Source organism: Colobus angolensis, unplaced genomic scaffold (genome assembly GCF_000951035.1).
Source record: "Colobus angolensis palliatus isolate OR3802 unplaced genomic scaffold, Cang.pa_1.0 Scaffold165, whole genome shotgun sequence".
Taxonomy (NCBI): domain Eukaryota; kingdom Metazoa; phylum Chordata; class Mammalia; order Primates; family Cercopithecidae; genus Colobus; species Colobus angolensis.
The window spans coordinates 2,398,933-2,405,621 of NW_012114766.1; positions in this window are offsets into that span (position 1 = coordinate 2,398,933).

The following is a 6,689-nucleotide window of genomic DNA, read 5'->3' on the forward strand; positions in this document are numbered from 1 at the left end:
ATCTATCTATCTATCTATCTATCTATCTATCTATCTATCTATTCTATCACCTATGTGTCTATCATCTATCTATGTATTCATCTATCTATATCTATCTATCTATCTATCTATCTATGTATCATGTCTTTGTAGCACATGCCTTTGATTATCGTAGCTTTGTAGTGCATTTTAAAGTCAGGTGATGTGAGTACTTCATGTTGGTTTATTTTTTAAGTTTCTCTGTGTGGAGGGGGGGGCAGGGAGAGGCTACTGTGGGTCACTTGCATTTCAATATTAATTTTAGAACAACCTTGTTAATTTCTGCCTATGCTGCTGCTGAGATTTGATAAGTATTGCATTTAATCTGTAGAGCTCTTTGGCAAATACTCGTATGTTCCCTACTTTATGTATGCACATCTATGAATGTAGGATATTGTTCCACTTATACATATTTTTAAATTCATTCTATAGTGACTTGTAGTTTTCAGAATGCAAGATTTGAACTTAGTTGGTGAAATTTATCCCTTCAGGTATTTTACTATTTTTATACTGTCGTAAATGGATTTTTTCTTAATTTCATCTTTAGATTATTCATTGCTAGTATATAGAAATTACATATTAATAACAGTTTGCTATTGTTAACACACATTAATAACATTTTAAATTAATAATAGTTTTAAATAGAAGTTTGTTATTTTGAACAGACAATGTTACCTGTTAGATCAAAAAAAATAAGAAAAAACAAAAAAAGTTATTTCACGGTTATTTTCCTCTTCTCAACAACCTTCATTTCTTTATGTATATCTGAGTTTCTGACCTATATCATTTTCCTTGTTTTGAAAAATGTATTTTATAAATTTCTTCTCAGTTTTACCATTACAAACTGTGATTTTTTTTTTTTTTTTTAGTTAAAACTTAGTTATTTCTTTATGGTTGATTTAAAGAAGTGGAATTAGAACACTTTTGTCAAAGGAAATAAAAATATTTACAGTATTTCATAGAAGTTGCTAAATTATTTTTCACTAATAACTCGATAGATAAACTGAAAGGCCGAGAGGAAGTTGATGGACACAGAAGGCTATAGGAAAATGAGTCCAGCTGGACCAGCCGGTATTCAGTGCCTAGCAGGTTTGGTCCATGTTACAGTAGGTCTTAAAATCAAGGCACATGTTTCAACTGGAAATAGAAGGAAAAACAAGAGACATCACGAGTGGGAAAATTGAATGATAATAATGATATGTTTAAAACATCATCTAGCAGTGTTATGGATTGAATCTGACAGAAAGTCAGCAAACTTATTAGCCTTTGGATCCAGTAGGCTTTTTTCTGTACACCAGGTTGAAGAAAGCATTTGCGTTCAAAGTGGACCTGCAGCATGCTTTAAAAGGAATGTAAACAACAACACTTAGTAAAAATCCCTTGCTGTGGAAACTTTAATATTTGTTCCTTTCATGCTGAGCATGACATTCCCTGCACAAAGCTTACAGTAATTAGCAGTGTCATGATCTAAAATTAAATTTCCCTTTCTCCACTCCTAAGAACATCTTTATGAAGTTAATAAAGCTACTGCAACTTTCTTTTCATTATTAGAGTTAGCATGGTATATCCTTCTTGATCCGTTTACTTGTAATCTATCTGTGTTTTTATATTTAAAGTGGGTATCTTCTAGAAAACATATAGTTAAGTCTCTTTTTCTGTTTTATTTTATCTTGTGTAATCTCACTATCCATCTTTTAATAGGTGAGTTTAACTGTTTAGGTTTGAAATTATTATCTATGTGGTTAGAATACTATCTACCATATTATTGTTTTCTATTTATTGCATTTCTTTTTCTTTATTTTTTGTCTCTGATTGTTTTCTGTCTTCTCTGGTTTTATTTCAAAATTTTATATTATTTCATTTTTTTCTCTTAGAATATAAATTATGCGTCTTTGTATTTTGTTATATGTTTCTGTGGTTGCTCTTGAGTTTGCAATTTACATTTACGACTGATTGATCCCGTTTCTAACCACACAACACCACTTCCTGTGCAGTGCAAGTATTCCCAACTACTCCTTCCTCTCATGTTTTAACATTGCTATCATTCATTTCAGGTATCTATAAGCGAGAATCACCAAATATATTGCTATTAGAGTTATTTTGAATAAACTGTTATCTGTTAGATAGAATAAGAATAAAAAAATAAGGATTTCATTTCACCTTAATTTTCCTCTTCTTAACACTCTTCATTTCTTTATGTGTAGCTGAGCTTCTGACCTGTACAATTTTCCTTCTTGTTGAAGAACATCTTGTAATATTCCTTACTAGCCAAATCTACTCGTAACAAATTCCCTCAATTTTTGTTTGTTGGACAAAATGTTTATTTTTTCCTTCACTGTTGAAGTATACTGTTTCCCAATAAAACACTCTAGATTGGTTTTAATCTTTTTTCTTTCAGCACTTCAACTGATTTACCCCATTCCCTTCTTGCTTTTGTGATTTCGCAGAAGAAATCCAATGTAATCCTTATACTTACAATCTCTAGGTAAGGTGTGTTTTCCCTTCTGGCTATTTTTTTTTTTTTTTTTTTTAAGATTTTCTCCTTGTCTTTGATCTTCTGAACTTTGAACATGACAGGCCTCAGTAAAGATTTTTTGATGGTTATCGTGCTTGGTGTTTGCTGAACTTCCTGGATCTTTGCTTTGATGTCTATCACTAATTTTGAGACATAGTCATTATTGCTTAAAATATTTCTTCTGTTTCTTTCTCTCTTTCTTCTCCTTCTGGTTTTCGCATTAAACACAAGTACACTTTTTTTTTTTAATTGTCCCATAGTCTTGGATATTCTATTCCACCTTCTTCAGTCTTCTTTCTCTTTGCATTTTGGTTTGGGAAGTTTCTATTTACCTATCCTCAAGCTCATGGCTTTCTTCATTAGCTTTGTCCAGTCTGTTGATGAAGCATCAAAAGCATTGTTTATTTCTGCTGCATTTTTTGTTTTTGTTTTTGTTTGTTTGTTTTGAGATAGAGTCTCCCTCTGTTGCCCAGACTGGAGTGCAGTGGCTCGATCTCAGCTCACTTCAACCTCTGCCTCCCAGGTTCACGCCGTTCTCCTGCCTCTGCCTCCTGAGTAGCTGGAACTACAGGCGCCCGCCACCACGTGCTGTTAATTTTTGTATTTTTAGTAGAGACAAGGTTTCGCCATGTTGTCCAGGCTGGTCTCAAACTCAGGTGATCCACCCACCTCAGCCTCCCAAAGTGCTAGTATTACAGGCGTGAACCACCGCAGCACCTGGCCAGTTACAGCTCTTTTTAACTCTAGTATTTCTTTTGAATTCTTTCGTAGAATTCCTTTGCCTTTGTCTGCATTGCCCATCTGTTCTTGTATGGTGCTCACTTTTCCATGTCAGCCCTGGGCACATACTCATTGCAGTGATTTTAAATTCCTAGTGTGTGTCTGCCCCATAGCTGAGTTCTGATGCCTGCTCTGTCTCTTCAGACTGTGCTTTCCATCTTCTAGTGCACCTGGTAACTTTTTTGTTAAAAGCCAGGCATGATGTACTGGGTAAGTGGAACTGGGGTAAATGCAACTGAGGTCAATAGGTGTTTATCTTGAGATTGTACCTTTCTATGGCAGGGGTTAGACTTTGTTTACTGTTTGCGGCAGCTGCTGGTGTCAGCAGCTGACGTTTCCTCTGGTGTCTTTGTTCTTGTCTCCCCTGTTTTCTCTGGGTTTTCCTAGAGACTTCTCCCGAAACTAGGTCTGAGGATGCGATTCTTTCAGATTGATTTCCCCTGTTGCTGGTTCCAGTGAAGCATTCTTCTGCAGTTAGATGTGATTCTCTTTATCTGCCTCTCAAATTCTTGGAATAGCATTTCGCCCTGTGATTTCCATTGTTTGTTGGATCTAGCAAGAGTCACTGATTTTCAGTTTATCCAGCTTTTTACTTGTTGTAGGGATGGCACTGACAATGTCTAAGCTGCTTTCCTTCCAGCCTGGGAGCAGGAAGTTTAAGAGCCATTTTATGAGTTAGTCTGAGTACGTTCAAGAGCAGATTGAAAGTAAAGACTTTGTGGTTACGCAGGAATTAAGAGGTCAACTCCTTTGGGGCTAAGAGCTGTAGAAGTAAAAAGAACATTTAAGTTCATCTAACCCAATTTCTTTATTATACAAATGATTAAGATTAACTGACCACTTCAAATGAGACACCATGTTTTCTGTGACAGAAATAGAGTATAACTTAATTTTCTGAACTCCTTGATCATAACCTTTCAGCCACTCCAAAACAACTCTTTCCATCTTAGGTTTCTGAAAGGACTTCTCACTTCTGCAGGAGAGCTGTAACTCTAACAATTATACGGTCAAAAAGGCAAAGAAGAAAAGCGTGAAGAATAACTTTAGAATTTGAAAGTGGGTAATCCTGGAATCTAAGTATCTTGAGTGAGATCATTAGAATTAGTTTTCTTTTTTTCTTATAAGTCTGACAAGTGGGTCTTTGAATTTGACTCCATCTCAATCCCTGAGCAACGGGAGGTAATTAGAGCTCAGGCTAAAATTCACCAGCTTGAATAGATGAATAGACATAAACAGCAGAGTGAAAATCCCTTGAGAACAGATGGTGGGGTACAGTTTGACACACAGGGAAATTTTATATTCACATTCTAAAATGAATTAAACAGCCCAATTTCTCACCCCCTTTGTGTCTCCTCTCTTTTGTTCCCCTTTGTCTATTCTTTGTCTGTGAAGAGTGGAAGGAAATATCGCCATCCTCAAGCACCCATATCACAAGACCACACAACATCTGCATCCTCTTATTCTGATAACACATCTTGAACGTCACTCAGAAAATGCGATTTGTCTGAGTCATAGCTCGTGTCAATACACATGTGTTACAACAAGCAGAATGCTTTTGTCAGTTTTTAGAATAATGGTTACATCCAAGGTCATTTCTTTACTGCGGATCTGCACATCCTCTCAGTAAGTCTTTGTCACGTAATGATTAAAAATAAACTGTCTTCTGACGGTTAATAGCGCATTTTGAATTCTTTTTCCACAGTACAGTATTTTCCTGATAAAAATATAATACATTTTAAGTTGTCATAATTACAATTAATGTAAAGAGGAAATTGTAAAGAGGATATTAGAAATGATGCATTATTCAAACATATACAATTAACCACTGGTAACATCTACTTTGGTACAGTTACCTCTACTTTTTTTTGAGTATACATAAACAAACTCAAAGGCACAAAACCACACATTCTGCACTTTATTTTTCTCTGAGTTTATCCAGCACCTACCAGTTGATTGGTCTAACCTTTATCTTTTGCCTTGCACATTCTTCTTTTTCTATAGAGATAAATTTTGCTACCTATACTTACATAACAGCACTTTCCATTGAACTATGACTCTGACTCATTTGCTCTTGGCTTCCTGGGTGTAAAAATCGAATCATCTCCACCTGTGCAGTCTCACTCTGACCACAGGTCACTTGAGGAAGAACCCAGGTAAGTAGAAAGTGGGGTAGTTAATGAAGAGTGTGATGACCAAGTAGCAAATTCTCCTGTAAAATGATGTGTGCTTAGTTGACAAAGACATCAGTTGAATGACACTTTGTACCTGTGTCTATCTATCTAACTCTCTCTCTCTCTCTCTCTCTGGATCTTATCAGCACTGTCCTGTGTCTTTGAATATATTTAAAATCTAAAACGTTTTATTTAAATTTGTCTTCCAACTTATTATTTTGATAATTTTCAAACAAGCAAAAAAGTTAAATCATAAAATCAACAAATATGCTTTTCACTTAGATTAAACAATGCTTAACATTTGCCACGTTTTTGTTCTGTCTCTCCTCTGCTCCTTTTTTTTGTCTCTTTCTCTCATATCATTAATAAATAAATTTTTAAATAGCAGAAAATATTTTACTAACGAAACTCCATATAGTATCATCGCTTAAAAATGAGAGCATTGTCATAAATAATAAATAAATAACAGTACCATAAATAATAACAGTACCATTTGTGAAATCTAAGAAAATTAATAATAATTAAAAATGTTAATTATTATTAACATAATTATTAACATAATTATTAACATAATTATTATTAACAAATTCATAAACAGAATTTCAAAACAAACTCAGAATTATGTGTTTCCAGAGATTTGCAGTACTTGAAAAAGTACACATGTATTGAAGTATTGCATTGTGTTACATCAACATATACAATTATTACTTGTCAATTAAAAATAAAACTTTAAAACAGAGTAAACAATATTTAAATATTTTCTTTTGAGTTAATGATGTTTCTTGTAAATTACATCCAAAATCTAATACTGGATCACACATTGCCTTTGCTTACTATGTATTTTTACTTTATTTTAATGGCAAATGTTCTCTCTGACTCTTTTTTTCTGTTTTTTGTTTGTTTGTTTTCACAGTAACAGTGTTCAGAGATTGAAGATCAATTGCTTTGTATAATTTTTACTTATAAAAATAAATGCACATTTGCCATATTGATTAATAGTTATAGTCACAAAAATATTTTTGGCAAGACTACTACTAAGTGATTCATTTTGCTTTTATTTACTTATGTGAGGAGGCAAATAATATGATACTATATAAATCCACTGACTGGGTGGCTGTGTTCCCACTCAAATCTCACCTTGAATTTTAATAACACCCATATGTCAAGGGCAAGCCTGGGTGGAGACAATTAAGTCATGGGGATGG